The sequence below is a fragment of the Podarcis tiliguerta genome, assembly GCF_965153285.1.
Source record: "Podarcis tiliguerta genome assembly, chromosome: 18".
NCBI classification, from domain to species: Eukaryota; Metazoa; Chordata; class Lepidosauria; order Squamata; family Lacertidae; genus Podarcis; species Podarcis tiliguerta.
Window position 1 is genome coordinate 15468 of NC_139551.1, and position 16659 is coordinate 32126.

At 44.7% G+C, this 16659-nt stretch overlaps 1 long non-coding RNA gene across 2 annotated transcripts in view; it reads right to left on the minus strand.

The window, feature by feature from the left end:
• Positions 1–742: 742 nt before the first annotated feature.
• LOC310668282 overlaps positions 743–16659 on the minus strand; it is a 62011-nt gene continuing 46094 nt past the window's right edge. For both annotated transcript variants that reach the window (XR_014506675.1, XR_014506676.1), the window contains 2 exons: positions 6438–6523; positions 743–1198 (listed from right to left, as the gene is read on the minus strand). This is a non-coding gene — a long non-coding RNA (uncharacterized lncRNA). The remainder of the gene's footprint in view (positions 1199–6437; positions 6524–16659) is intronic.

Sequence of the window (16659 nt, forward strand, 5' to 3'; positions counted from 1 at the left end):
GGCAGGAGCAGGGACCCTGCAAAGGGAGCTCACCCCGTCGCGGGGATTCGAACCACTGACCTTCTGATTGGCAAGTCCTAGGCTCTATGGTTTAACCAACAGTGCCACCTAAATCCCGTAACTTAAAGGAGTGTTTCTTCGTTCTGAAGCACATTCCAAAGAATCCTATGATGCTGCATTTATATCTATATCTGGAAGGGACCCCAAAGGTCATCCAGGCCAGCCCACTGCAAGGCAGGAATATGCAGAACAACCATCAACCTTGGTTGTGTTGTCAGTGTTGCCCTATGAAATGGCACTTTTAAGGCAATTTAAACTGCAGCTGCAAGTTGCGCCATGAAGCACACCTTGCCATCCCCTTTTGCTGACTGGGAGCGGAGGAGGTGCTGCTTACAGTCTCCCCAGGAGCATTTCAACAGTCAGGAGGAGGCCTGAAGCCTTTGGGGTGATTGTACATCTGCTGAGAACATTTATACCTCCAGAAAAGGAAACAACCATGAGCCTGCTCTAAGGGAACGCTCATGAGTGTATAAAGTGTTTTTTCTTTAAAACACCTCTCTTAACATTACAAACTGCTGCAAATTTCCAAAACGCATACATCCATGCCAGTATTTGTCAATGTTAATGATTCAATTGGCTTTTGGTTTTGGCCCCTCTTGCAGGGGCTCAGCCCACTTAGTATTGTGCCATTGGGGCTGCCAGTCTAGGTGCATAGCGGGTGACAGGCTTAAATGTTTGCACCATTGATTTTTAAGGGCTGACACACACAAACACACCCCAAAACTATATTAATAGATTACTAAATGCTAGGGTTTCAATTTTTTAAGCGACCGTGAGAAAATACAATCTCCCTGACCATCGAGGAATAGAGACTGTTCTCTGGGAGGTTGCCAGGGTTACGGGTGTGAGGATAGGAAAAGAGACACTTCAACCAGCTGCTTGAGCTGAAATCCACCTTTGGAGAAGGCAGGCTGCACCTCTGGAAAGGACCGGGCCTTGTGGAGGTGTAGCGATTGTGCGCTCTTACCGATTTAGAGATAGATAGGTATTGCCCACCGTTCCCTTTGCTCCTTGCTGCTAAGAATCTTTTCCAGTGGATGGAAGTGCACTTAGGCAGATGTACCTGCCTTTTGCAACTGCATGGAGATGTCTGGGAGCTGCCTTGCCTCTTTTTCTTCTCTTTCCTTTGGCTGCCACGCTGCTGGGGGAATCTGGTCTTTGGTTAAAGGAGCTGTTTGGATCTTGTGCCCAAAGATCCCCTTTCCCCCTCTCGCCCCAAAAGGCAGCAGCAGGAGAGCCCTGGCACTGGCATATTTGGGGCACTGGCATATTGTCTCAAAAGATTCCCTCTTCTCCCTCCCTCCGTCAGGCGAAGATTCCCCTTCTCCTTCCCCTTTTTGGGAGCAGGAATTCCGCACGCCCCATACCGCCTGAGAAATAGGGAGGGGGGCGAATTATTCCAGAACTGATAGAGGGATCAGTGTAAAAACAGGCACAGGATCTGCCAAGCTCAAATTAATGTGCAAGGAAGAATAAGGGAGCTCACAGGAAGCGAGGCGACTTTCCTGTGTTAGGCTGAAACTAACTTTAAGGAACGCTATTTCTCTTTCTGAAGCCCTTCCCATAATATATACTAATAATGGTATATAAACTTCTGGAAGGGATCCCAAGGGTCATCCAGTCCAAGCCGCTACATCGCAGGAGTCCCTTATGGGGAACAATCCCACAACCTTGGTTGTGCAGCAAACGTTGCTCTTAAATGGGACACCTCTCCTGCAGCTGCAAGTTCAGCCATGAAGCTAACATGGCCATCCACTATTTTTGACTACAAACAGAGGAAGTGCTGCTTACATCCTCCCTGGGAGCATTTCAACAGTCAGGGGGAGACCCTGACCCCTAAGCCTAACCCAAAGCCTCTCCCTAACCCTGACCCTAACAATGACCCAAACCCCAACCCCTAGACTTGCAACAGCAGACTTACAACTTATGACCATTGTAAAAGGTAAAGGGACCCTTGACCGTTAGGTCCAGTCACAGACAACTCTGGAGTTGCGGCGCTCATCTTGCTTTACTGGCCGAGGGAGCCGGTGTACAGCTTGCGGGTCATGTGGCCAGCATGACTAAGCCGCTTCTGGCGAAACAGAGCAGAGCACGGAAACGCCGTTTACCTTCCCGCCGGAGCGGTACATGTTTTTCTTCTTGCACTTTAACGTGCTTTCGAACTGCTAGCTCACCCCGTTGCGGGGATTCGAACCGCTGACCTTCTGATCCGCAAGTCCTAGGCTCTGTGGTTTAACCCACAGCACCACCTGTCCCCCTTCTTTCTGACCTTTGACCCCTAGTTAAAAACTAGACTTTCCGTGGCCTTCTTTACTCCAACCCAAAATTATCCAGGATGTTGTGCACCTGTCTAGAAGTACCAAACATCTCATAAAGAGATTTTTCTGCACCTGCGGCCTCAGGTGTGCATTGCAGGGCAGTCCAAAAACAAAACTGTCTTCCTGACCCTGGGGTTAGGGGAATTAGGGCATTTAGGCTATAAAGACTATACTTTTTGGGAAGCCTGTTGGGAAGTGGTTGGCCATCATACAACTAACCTGGAGGTATGTTTTACTGCTTATTCTTTGTGTAGCACTTTCCAGCTCTTAGGAAGATGCAGGCGTCCCTTATGGAGATCCCCCTGCAACCTTGGTGTTCACAGTACCAAAAGGTGGTAGCATTTAACTGTTGGTGTCACAGCCTAAAGTGAGGCAACTTTGCCATCGTAAAGGTAAAGGGACCCCTGACCATTAGGTCCAGTCGTGACCAACTCTGGGGTTGTGGCGCTCATCTCGCTTTACTGGCCTTGAGAACCGCCATTAACCTTCCTCCCAGAGCATTTACCTACTTGCACTTTGACATGTTATCAAACTGCTAGGTTAGCAGGAGCATGGAGCCAGCAACAGGAGCTCACCCCATAGCGGGGATTCAAAAAGCTGACCTTCTGTTCGGCAAGTCCTAGGCTCTATGGTTTAACCCACAGTGCCACCTGCGTCCTATAACTTAAAGGAATGCTATTTCTCTTTCCTCTTTCTGAAGCCCTTTCCAAAGAATAATGATGGTATATAAACCTCTGGAAGGTACCCCAAGGGACATCCAGTCCAACCCTCTGCATTGCAGGAACATGCAGGAGTCCCTTATGGGGAACAATCCTGCAACCTTGGTTGTGCAGCAAATGTTGCCCTCTTAAATGACACTTTAAAGGCTACTTAGATATAGTTCAGGGATCCACAGCTCTCCTACAACTGCAAGTTCAGCCAGGAAGCCAACATGGCCATCCACTATTCTTGACTGGAAACAGAGGAAGTGCTGCTTACATCCTCCCTGGGAGCATTTCAGCAGTCAGGGGGAGGTCCTGACCCTGACCCCTAAGCCTAACCCCTAACCCCGACCCTAACCCCTAGACTTACAACTGCAAACTTACAACTTCTGACCTTTGTCAAAGGTAAAGGTAAAGGGACCCCTGACCATTAGGTCCAGTCGTGGCTGACTCTGGGGTTGCGGTGCGCATCTCAATTGGCACAGCTTCTGGGTCATGTGGCCAGCATGACTAAGCCGCTTCTGGCGAACCAGAGCAGCGCACGGAAACAGTTTACCTTCCTGCCAGAGCGGTACCTATTTATCTACTTGCACTTTGACGTGCTTTCAAGATGCTAGGTTGGCAGGAGCAGGGACCCTGCGAAGGGAGCTCACCCCGTCACGCAGATTCGAACCGCCAACCTTCTGATCGGCAAGTCCTAGGCTCTGTGGTTTAACCCGCAGCGCCACCTGTGTTCCTTCTTTCCGACCTTTGACCCCGTTAAAAACTAGACTTTCCGTGGCCTTCTTTACTCCAACCCCAAATTGTTCAGGTTGTTGTACACCTGTCTAGAGGTACCAAACATCTCATAAAGAGATTTTTCTGCATCTGCGGCCTCAGGTGTGCATTGCAGGGCAGTCCAAAAACAAAACTGTCTTCCTGACCCTGGGGTTAGGGGAATTAGGGAATTTAGGGTATAAAGACTATACTTTTTGGGAAGCCTGTTTATTCTGACTCGTTTCTACAGTTGTGTGTGCAGCTGCACACTGGTGTTGGTGAAGAAAACCCTCACCCCTTCATACCCAGAAGATCCCTGGACAATTCGGCTCCTACCGTTCTCTGTATGGGTGCTGCTTCCAGGCAGGCGCTGAAGGTGGGACCTTGTCCGCCATGATTAGGTAGGGAAGACAGATTAGGGGGGAGAAGGTAGAGCATTCCCTCTATCTCCCCCTTCTGCCCTGAAGTGTATCCAAGGAAGCCCACTCATTTCAGGAATCCTCGTTTTCCCCCTCCCTTTCCTTTTCCATGCCTAAGTAGGCTTATGCACCTAAACATATGGGTGATAATAAATCCACAAAATCTGACATTAAGGAACACAGCAAACCTGTGGGCCTGATTTCTTTCAGGTGAACTGAAAGAGTAGGAGTATAAAACAGGCACCCATTGCTTGTACTGCTATGCAAGACAGAATAAAGTAGCAGGCTGGGAAGGGGAAGGGGTTGGCCATTATGCAACTAACCTGGAGGTATGTTTTCCTGTTTCTTCTTTGTGTGGCACTTTGCAGCTCTTAGGAATATGCAGGCGTCCCTTATGGAGATCTCCCTGCAACCGTAGTGCTCACAGTACCAAAAGGTGGTAGCATTTAGCTGTTAGGAGACACAGCCTAAAGTGAAGCAACTTTGCCTTCATACAACTAACTTAAAGGAATGCTATTTTTGTTTATTCTTTCTGAAGCACATTCCCAAGAATCATATGATGCTGCATATATATCTATATCTGGAAGGGACCTCAAGGGTCTTCCAGCCCAACCCACTGCAAGGCAGGAATATGCAGGAAAACAACCATCAACCTTGGTTGTGCTGTCAGTGTTGCCCTATGAAATGGCACTTTTAAGGCAATTTAAACTGCAGCTGCAAGTTGCGCCATGAAGCACAACTTGCCATCCCCTTTTGCTGACTGGGAGCGGAGGACGTACTGCTTACAGTCTCCCCAGGAGCATTTCAACAGTCAGGAGGCATGAAGCCTACGGGGTGATTGTACATCTGCTGAGAACATTTATACCTCCAGAAAAGGAAACAACCATGAGCCTGCTCTAAGGGAACGCTCATGAGTGTATAAAGTGTTTTTCTTTAAAACACCTCTCTTAACATTACAAACTGCTGCAAATTTCCAAAACGCATACATCGGTGCCAGTGTTTGTCAATGTAAATGATTCAATTGGCTTTTCGTTTTGGCCTCTGTGGCAGGGGCACTGCCCAATTAGTCTTGTGCCATTGGGGCTCCCAGCCTAGGTGCATAGCGGGGGACAGGCTTTAATCTTTGCACAGTTGATTTTTAAGGGCTGACACACACCCCAAAACTGTATTCTGACACACTTTCCAAAGAATCATATGATGGTGCGTGAGTATATATCGGGAAGGGACCCCAAGGGCCATCCAGTCCAACCTGCTGCCAGGCAGGAATACTGCAAGTTCACTTCCGCCAGGAAGCCCCCCTTGCCATCCCCTTTTGTCCTCTCTGAAGTTCTTGGGCTGATTGCAGATATGCTAACCTACATGCCAAGGAAAAACCATGAGCCTACTCTGAAGACTCATAAATGTAGAAAGTGCTTTTCTTTAGAGCGCCTCTCTTAACATTGCAAGCTGCTGCAAGTGTCCAATACTGGTGTGAAGTTGCTGGTTTATAAATATTAAATATTCCTACTTTATTGATCTGAATTACTCAAATGGCTTCTAGTGCTGGCCACTACAGCAGGGGCTGGTCCCCATTTCTTCTTGGGGTGTTCAGTTTAGAGTATCTGCTCAAAAAATCAAACAGAAAGCAATAGGGGGTTGCCATTAAGGCTGGGGTCTTCTAGATCCAAACTGGGTTTTGGATGCTCCATTAGGCAAATCAGCCAGCTCACTGCCTCTCTAATTTACTTGGCTTGCTTGCAAATTAATTATATTTTTTAATTTATGCCTCTTCCAAAACATTTATCTTAAGATTTAACGTGCAAGTGTACCACTTTGGGATGCCAATTCATCTCCAGTTGGATTATGTGGATAAATCGATAGGTGAAAGAATCTGTGCCTTGAGTAATTACTTGGCTAAAGCAATGGTTCATCTGAAGAAATTAAGTTTCCAACACATTGCTTTGTCACCTTTCGATAGCCTAACAAGAACAGGAAAAAGGAGACAGGAAGGCGGGAGGTGCTAGCCTACCCCAATCAAATAAATAAAATTATTTTACTCTATTTTTACTGTACTGTACTGTGGTGGTTAGGGGGGGATGAGGCCAAGCCAGACTTGGGTGGGAGTAATATATCATGAGTGGGCTTGTTTTAAAATGTTCTTATATGTTATATGTTAATATGTCTTTCTATTTTTTCCCTTTTACCTTCATGACTTTTCCTCCATCTTCTCTTCTCCCTTCATCACACAACATTTTCTCCTCCTCCTCCTTTTCAGAGCAGGAATTCAGACCTAAGAAATATCAATAATGTCAATTATTTTCACAAGAAGGGAAATGGGGGTCCACGTCAAAGCAAACATGTAATATATCCAGCCCAGATTGCAGTGGAAGAAAGAATCTAGTGGGAAAGGAGCCAGCATCCGACTAAGTGGAAGAAATGTGTTTTTATTCTTCATTTTTTCTTGTTTGTTCTTGTTTCTTCTTTCTGAAGCACTTCCCCAAGAATCATATAATGGTGCATCTAGCTGGAAGGGACCCCAAGCGTCTTCCAGTCCAACACGCTGCAAGGCAGGAAGATGCGAAGGAACCACAAGGGTTCATTTAATAATAATAATAAGTGGAGGAATTGGGATCTTGAGGAATTAGCTGGTTACAAAACCACCACTTCAAGCAGTGCTTCATCTGCACAATACACTCTTCAGGTACAGTTTTCAATACATTAAAGGCGGCCTGAGAGGGAAAGCAATGGAGATCTGAACTCACAGCCAGTTCCTCTGTTGTTGCTGTAGCCAAGAGGAGCTTCCCCGCCCCAATTCAAATAAATAAAAATACTATACTGTTAAGGCTTAGGGGGGAAGAGGCCGTGTCCCACTTGGGTGGGTGTAATTTATAATAATAATTTAACATTTAATGCTCATAATAATATATTACTCTTTCCCTGCCACCAACAGAATATTTTTTTTTAAATGATAAAACATCATACACTACAAACTTCCCTCACCCTTTTATAATAACAATAATAATAATTTATAATAACAATAATTACTCTTTCCCAGCCACCAACAGAGTATTTAAAAAAACGAAAACACGAAAAAAGTACAAACTTCCCTCACCTTTAAAAATTAATAATGTATTAATTAATTAATATTAATTTAAAATAATGTATTAATTAATGTATTTAATAATGTATTAATTAATTAATATTAATTTAAAAATTAATAATGATTAATTAATAAAATTAATAAAATTAATAAAATTAATAATGTATTACTATTTCCCAACCATCCACAGAAAATTTAAAAAGCGATAAAACGTAATATACTACAACTCTCGCTAAACCTTTTATAATAAGAACCATTATAATAATGCTAACAATTTAAAAATGAAGGATAATCCTCATTTCTTCCCCTTCCCCAACAGAATATTAAAAACTTCGACAGAACGTAATATATTACAAACTTCCCTAAGCCTTTTCTAATAATAATAATAATTTTAAACCCAATGGTGATAATCCTTTATTATTATTTCCCGCCCACTCCCAACACAGTCTTAAAAGCACGACCAAACTCACGCGCCTCCTTCGCGAAAATGGCGAGAGAAGCGCTGAGGAGAACACGCGCCCGAGGCCGGGCCCCACCCACAAGCCGACCTGGGATTGGCCCAAAAGCCGACCTATCGCCGTCGAGTTTACTGCTGCTGCGGCTGTGGGCGCATGCGTCGAGCGAGGGGATTTCTAGGGCGGCCATTTTGGATGAGGCCTGGAAAGAGGGGGGAAGAAAGGGCAGGAGACGCGCCACCGCCGCCATGTTGGTTGAATTCCGTCGGCCGCGATAGGTCGGCCTTTGGGCCAATTCGAGGTCGGGCGGTGGGCGGGGCCAGGAGTTTCCCGCTTTTTCTCCCCCCAGCTGTTACTCTGCTGATTCTCCTCAGCAGTTTCCCACGCCCGGGGCGCGAAAGAAGTTGGTTGAGGGCCGTCGGCCGCGATAGGTCGGCCTTTGTGTCAATCCCAGGCCGGGCGGTGGGCGGGGCCAGCGCTTTTTCTCCCCCCAGCTGTTTCTCAGCTTCTTCTCCTCAGCAGTTTCCCACGCCCGGGGGCGCGAAGGAAGTTTTGGCGCGTTTTTAATACAATGAAGGATTATTCGAAGTACTTTTTAAATCCTTATTATTTTTATTATTAGAAAAGGCTTAGGGAAGTTTGCAATACAGTATGTTTTGTCGCGTTTTTAATATTCTGTTGGGAGCAGCCCACAGTGGCTGGGGAAGGGGAATAAATTAGGATTATCCTTCATTTTTAAATTCTTATCATTATAATTATAATGGTTATTCTGCTAAAAGGGTGAGGGAAGTTTGTAGTATATTATGTTTTCTCGTTTTTAAAAAATACTCTGTTGGTGGCTGGGAAAGAGTAATAAATTATAATTATCATTAAATGTTAAATTATTATTATTATTATTAATCACACCCACCCAAGTGGGACAGGGCCTCTTCCCCCCTGAGCCTTAACAGTATAGTATTTTTAATTATTTGAATTCGGGGGAGAAGCAACTCCAGAGGAACTGGCTATGATAATAATCATCATCATCATTTATTCTTTATAGAAAATAAAATGCAGATCTCCCTTGCTTTCCCCATCAGGCCACCTTTAATGTCTTGGAAACTGTACCTGAACAGTGTATTATTCAGGTGAAGCACTGCTTGGTTTTGTAACCAGCTAATTCCTCAAGATCCCAATTCCTCCACTTATTATTATTATTATTATGAAATGAACCCTTGTGGTTCCTTTGCAGATTCCTGCCTTCCAGCAGGTTGGACTGGATGACCCTTGAGGTCCCTTCCAGCTAAATGCACCATATTATTATTATTAATAATAATAATAATAATAAATTATATGATTCTGGGGAAAGGGCTTCAGAAAGAAGAAACGGGGGAAAGCACATTTCTTCCACTTAGTCGGATGCTGGCTCCATTCACGCTTGATTTTTTCTTCCACTGCAATCTGGGCTGGATATATTATATGTTTGCTTTGACGTGGACCCCCATTTCCCTTCTTGTGAAAATAATTGACATTATTGATCTTTCTTAGGTCTGCTCTGCTGAATTCCTGCTCTGAAAAGGAGGAGGAGGAGGAAGTTTTGCCTGACGAGGGGAGAAGAAGAGGTGCAGGAAAAGTCAGCTGCAGGCAGGAAGGTAAAGGGGGGGGGTAGAAATATACATATAACACTTAAGAACATTTTTAAACCACCCCAATCCTGAGATATCACACCGACCCCTCTAACCACAGTACAGAACAGTAAAAAGACAGTTAAGTGTTTTTATTTCTTTGATTGGGGTAGGGCAGCACCTCCTGGCTTCCCACACATTGGTGAGATTTGTGTTGAAAACTTCATTTCTTCAGGTGAACCATTGCTTGAACCAGGTACCATCTTTTTCGCTCCATAGGACGCACTTTTCCTCCCCTCAAAAGGAAGGGGAAATATCTGTGCATCTTCTGGAGCGAAGCCAGCAAGAGCCGGGAGGAGGGAGGGAAGGGGATCCATGCAGCGGATTCCCTCCTCCCAGGCTCCCCTTGAAGCAGCACAGCGGGAGGGGAGCCCCTTACACTCGTGTAAGCAGATCCTCTCCCACTTTCCTGCTTCAAATCTGCTGCAGTTGCGAGCGGAGGATCCATGGCTCCGCTTCCTTCCCTCCTCTGTGGTTGCTTTGAAACAGGGGGCAGGGCGGAAAGAGGGCAGGAAATGGATGCAGGAAGACACAACCACACTTGGACCACTGAAAGTCCACCTCAGCCTCCCAAGATTTCCTCTGAGACGGCCAGGTTAATCTCGATGGCCATAAGTGCTGGAAACTTGCATGGGCTGTTTATTTAAAGACGAAAACATGCGCACACGTGAAATAAATCCTCCCAGGTTCCTGGACACAACCCACGCCTGATATTCACACAGGTTCCATGGGTGGCATTGGCAGCTGCAGGAGCAGCATGGTGAAAGAGCAAGTCCTGGTTTCAAGCTGAAGATCAGCTCTTTCGTGGTGGCCTCAAACAACCCTTGGGCTGCAAGGGGAATTCCCCCTCCCTTAATTCAGGATGCTTCAGTCGACAGATGCTGTGTCTGCCTGCCCTTTTCCCTGAGCTGAAAAAGCACCTTCAAGAGGCTGATGGGAGGCAACACAGTCGTCTTCCAGATGGGCAAAGAACCACCCTCGCCATGCTAAACGGGACAGCAAGCCTCACACAGATCTGAAGCATAAATGGGAACCTAGGAAGCTGCCTTATAAGGAGTCGGACCCACTACTCCATCTAGCTCAGTAATGTCAACACTGACTGGCAGCAGTTTGCCAGAGTTTCAGGCCTGGAGAAGCCGGGGATTGAGCGTGTGGTGTTCTGCAGGCAAAGCCACTGAGGTTACAGATATTCCCTTTAAAAACAAACTAAGATTGTAGTCCCATCTGCCTCTGCTCCAACGTCAGTCGGAGCCAGGGAACACAATATCAGTTTCGGGCATCTAAAACTATGAAAATGGGCTTACAGATCTTGAGTTTCTGACACTGCTCAGCCGCATACTCAATCAAATGTGGTTGCCAAACAAATGAACTTTGTGGTTAACCCTGAAGCCTGTCTCTTTCTCTAGAACGCGTCTGATGGGAGTTTGCGCTGCCTCGTTGGTTCTCTCGGCCTGATGCGTTTTGGGGCTTGCCTGGTCCTGGAGGATTGCAGTTGCTCTGGCCATTTCTCCGGATCATCTTCCCAACAGCCTGGAGAGATCTCCTGTAAGTCCCACTTCCTCTGGCAGTAGTAATGACCACACGGGGTCACTGTTTATTTTCCTATCCATGTCAATTCCAGTATTGGCCAAACGAGGGCACTGTTTATTTTCCTATTGAGGTCTATTCCAGTAATAGCCACACGAGAGCACTGTTTATTTTCCTATTGAGGTCTATTCCAGTCTTGGCCGCACGAGGTCACTGTTTATTTTCCTATTGAGGTCTATTCCAGTAATAGCCACACGAGGGCACTGTTTATTTCCCTATTGAAGGCTATTCCAGTAATAGCCACACGAGGGAACTGTTTATTTTCCTATTGAGGTCTATTCCTGTAATAGCCACATGAGGGCATTGTTTATTTCCCTATTGATGTCTATTCCAGTAATAGCCACACGAGGGCACTATTTATTTTCCTATTGAGGTCTATTCCTGTAATAGCCACACGAGGGCACTGTTTATTTCCCTATTGAAGTCTATTCCAGTAATAGCCACACGAGGGCACTGTTTATTTCCCTATTGAGGTCTATTCCTGTAATAGCCACACGAGGGCACTGTTTATTTCCCTATTGAAGTCTATTCCAGTAATAGCCACACGAGGGCACTGTTTATTTCCCTATTGAGGTCTATTCCTGTAATAGCCACATGAGGGCATTGTTTATTTCCCTATTGAAGTCTATTCCAGTATTGGCCACACGAGGGCACTGTTTATTTTCCTATTGAGGTCTATTCCAGGAATAGCCACACGAGGGCACTGTTTATTTTCCTATTGAAGTCTATTTCAGTATTGGCCACACGAGGGCACTGTTTATTTTCCTATTGAGGTCTATTCCAGTAATGGCCACACGAGGGCACTGTTTATTTTCCTATTGAGGTCTATTCCAGTAATAGCCACACGAGGGCACTGTTTATTTTCCTATTGAGGTCTATTCCAATAATAGCCACACGAGGGCACTGTTTATTTTCCTATTGAGGGCTATTCCAGTAATGGCCACACGAGGGCACTGTTTATTTTCCTATTGAGGTCTATTCCAGGAATAGCCACACGAGGGCACTGTTTATTTTCCTATTGAGGTCTATTCCAGTATTGTCCACACGAGGGCACTGTTTATTTTCCTATCCATGTCTTTTCCAGTAATGGCCACACAAGGTCACTGTTTATTTTCCTATTCAAGTCTATTCCAGTAATAGCCACACGAGGGTACTATTTATTTTCCTATTGAGGTCTATTCCAGTAATAGCCACACGAGGGCACTGTTTATTTTCCTATTGAAGTCTATTCCAGTATTGGCCACACAAGGGCACTGTTTATTTTCCTATTGAGGTCTATTCCAGTAATAGCCAAACGAGGGCACTGTTTATTTTCCTATTGAGGTCTATTCCAGTAATAGCCACACGAGGGCACTATTTATTTTCCTATTGAGGTCTATTCCAGTAATAGCCACATTAGGGCACTATTTATTTTCCTATTGAGGTCTATTCCAGTAATAGCCAAACGAGGGCACTGTTTATTTTCCTATTGAGGTCTATTCCAGTAATAGCCACACAAGGGCACTATTTATTTTCCTATTGAGGTCTATTCCAGTAATAGCCACATTAGGGCACTATTTATTTTCCTATTGAGGTCTATTCCAGTCTTGGCCACACGAGGGCAATGTTTATTTTCCTATTGAGGTCTATTCCAGTAATAGCCACACGAGGGCAATGTTCACTTTACTATTGAAGTCTATTCCAGTATTGGCCACACGAGGTCACTGTTTATTTTCCTATCCATGTCTGTTCCAGCAATGGCCACAGCCTTAACCGTATAGTATTTTTATTTATTGGAATTGGGTCGCGGAAGCTCCCCTTGGCTACAGCAACACCAGAGTAACTGGCTGTGATGATAATAATAATAATAATTAATTTATTATTTATATAAAATAAAGTGCAGGTCTCCCTTGCTTTCCCCCTCAGGCCGCCCTTAATGTATTGGAAACTGTACCTGAACAATGTATTGTGCAGATGAAGCACTGCTTTAAGCAGTTGTTTTGTAACCAGCTAATTCCTCAAGATCCCAATTCCACCACTTTTTATTAAATGCACTTTCCTTGTGGTTCCTTCACAGATTCCTGCCTTGTGGTGGGTTGGACTGGATGACCCTTGGGGTCCCTTCCAGCTAGATGCACCATTATATGATTCTTGGGAAAGGGCTTCAGAAAGAAGAAACAGGGGGGAAAGCACATTTCTTCCAGTTCGTCGTCTGCTGGCTCCTTTCCCACTTGATTCTTTCTTCCACTGCAATCTGGGCTGGACATATTCTAGGTCTGCTCCGACGTGGACCCCTCTATCCCTGCTTGCGGAATTAATCAACATTATTAATATTTCTTAGGTTTGAATTCCTGCTCTGAAAAGGAGGAGGAGGAGGAAGCTTTGCCTGACAAAGGGAGAAGAAGAGGTGGAGGAAAATGTCAGCTGCAGGAATGAAGGTAAAAGGGGGAAAAATAGAAATAGAAATTACAACAGCAATCTTTATTACAGTCCAGAGACCCAACAAATCATTACAAAGCAACACACAATTCATACAGCCTACCTCCAGGTTAAACAAGCATTTTCTTCAGAATATAGGGATCATTTGTTCTTGCAACCACCGATAAAAACTTTGCCACTGCTAATGTTCTAGCATTTCTCCGGTCTTCCAATAGGAACCTGACATAGTGAGCCTCTGATTTTCCCGGGAAAGGTACCAGCAAGGGTAGTGTCAGTTCAGCCCCGGCCTGCTCATATTTTGCATAATCCAACAAAATATGTTTTATGGAATCGATGTCTTGAGCACACAAGCAAAGTCTGTCCTGGTAGGGAACTCCTCTCAACCTACCATCCAACACTGCAGAGGGGAAGACATTTAGTCTGGCTTTGATGAACAGCCTTCGATCATTTGGTACTGTCAGGTTCTTAATGTAAGATGTTAACTGAAAGACGTGCCCATATTGTACTCCTACTGCCAGCGTACTACAGACTGCGTGTGATCGAGATCGCAAGTCACTGTGTGCATTATCCCATAATTTTATTTTAACATCTTTAGGGTTCCTTCATAACCTAGGTAATACAGTTGGGGGGCTGATAGACCAATAGAGGTGGCTTTTTATGTGTGCCACACGAGGGCACTGTTTATTTTCCTATTGAGGTCTATTCCAGTATTGGCCACACGAGGTCACTGTTTATTTTCCTATTGAGGTCTATTCCAGTAATAGCCACACGAGGGCACTGTATATTTTCCTATTGAGGTCTATTCCAGTAATAGCCACACGAGGGCACTGTTTATTTTCCTATTGAGGTCTATTCCAGTATTGGCCACACGAGGGCACTGTTTATTTTCCTATTGAAGTCTATTCCAGTAATAGCCACACGAGGTCACTGTTTATTTTCCTATTGAAGTCTATTCCAGGAATAGCCACACGAGGGCACTATTTATTTTCCTATTGAGGTCTATTCCAGGAATAGCCACACGAGGGCACTATTTATTTTCCTATTGAGGTCTATTCCAGTAATAGCCACACGAGGGCACTGTTTATTTTCCTATTGAGGTCTATTCCAGTAATAGCCACAGGAGGGCACTATTTATTTTCCTATTGAGGTCTATTCCAGTCTTGGCCACTGTTTATTTTCCTATTGAGGTCTATTCAAGTAATGGCCACACGAGGTCACTGTTTATTTTCCTATCCATGTCTGTTCCAGTAATGGCCACAGCCTTAACCGTATAGTATTTTTATTTATTGGAATTGGGTCGCGGAAGCTCCCCTTCGCTACAGCAACACCAGAGTAACTGGCTGTGATGATAATAATAATAATTAATTTATTATTTATATAAAATAAAGTGCAGATCTCCATTGCTTTCCCCCTCAGGCCGCCCTTAATGTATTGGAAACTGTACCCGAACAATGTATTGTGCAGATGAAGCACTGCTTTAAGCAGTTGTTTTGTAACCAGCTAATTCCTCAAGATCCCAATTCCTCCACTTTTTATTAAATGCACTTTCCTTGTGGTTCCTTCACAGATTCCTGCCCTGTGGTGGGTTGGACTGGATGACCCTTGGGGTCCCTTCCAGCTAGATGCACCATTATATGATTCTTTGGAAAGGGCTTCAGAAAGAAGAAACAGGGGGGAAAGCACATTTCTTCCAGTTCGTCGTCTGCTGGCTCCTTTCCCACTTGATTCTTTCTTCCACTGCAATCTGGGCTGGACATATTCTAGGTCTGCTTCGACGTGGACCCCTCTATCCCTGCTTGCGGAATTAATCAACATTATTAATATTTCTTAGGTTTGAATTCCTGCTCTGAAAAGGAGGAGGAGGAGGAAGCTTTGCCTGACAAAGGGAGAAGAAGAGGTGGAGGAAAATGTCAGCTGCAGGAATGAAGGTAAAAGGGGGAAAAATAGAAATAGAAATTACAACAGCAATCTTTATTACAGTCCAGAGACCCAACAAATCATTACAAAGCAACACACAATTCATACAGCCTACCTCCAGGTTAAACAAGCATTTTCTTCAGAATATAGGGATCATTTGTTCTTGCAACCACCGATAAAAACTTTGCCACTGCTAATGTTCTAGCATTTCTCCGGTCTTCCAATAGGAACCTGACATAGTGAGCCTCTGATTTTCCCGGGAAAGGTACCAGCAAGGGTAGTATCAGTTCAGCCCCGGCCTGCTCATATTTTGCATAATCCAACAAAATATGTTTTATGGAATCGATGTCTTGAGCACACAAGCAAAGTCTGTCCTGGTAGGGAACTCCTCTCAACCTACCATCCAACACTGCAGAGGGGAAGACATTTAGTCTGGCTTTGGTGAACAGCCTTCGATCATTTGGTACTGTCAGGTTCTTAATGTAAGATGTTAACTGAAAGACGTGCCCATATTGTACTCCTACTGCCAGCGGACTACAGACTGCGTGTGATCGAGATCGCAAGTCACTGTGTGCATTATCCCATAATTTTATTTTAACATCTTTAGGGTTCCTTCATAACCTAGGTAATACAGTTGGGGGGGTGATAGACCAATAGAGGTGGCTTTTTATGTGTGCCACACGAGGGCACTGTTTATTTTCCTATTGAGGTCTATTCCAGTATTGGCCACACGAGGTCACTGTTTATTTTCCTATTGAGGTCTATTCCAGTAATAGCCACACGAGGGCACTGTATATTTTCCTATTGAGGTCTATTCCAGTAATAGCCACACGAGGGCACTGTTTATTTTCCTATTGAGGTCTATTCCAGTATTGGCCACACAAGGGCACTGTTTATTTTCCTATTGAAGTCTATTCCAGTAATAGCCACACGAGGGCACTGTTTATTTTCCTATTGAAGTCTATTCCAGGAATAGCCACACGAGGGCACTATTTATTTTCCTATTGAGGTCTATTCCAGGAATAGCCACACGAGGGCACTATTTATTTTCCTATTGAGGTCTATTCCAGTAATAGCCACACGAGGGCACTGTTTATTTTCCTATTGAGGTCTATTCCAGTAATAGCCACAGGAGGGCACTATTTATTTTCCTATTGAGGTCTATTCCAGTCTTGGCCACTGTTTATTTTCCTATTGAGGTCTATTCCAGTAATGGCCACACGAGGTCACTGTTTATTTTCCTATCCATGTCTGTTCCAGTAATGGCCACAGCCTTAACCGTATA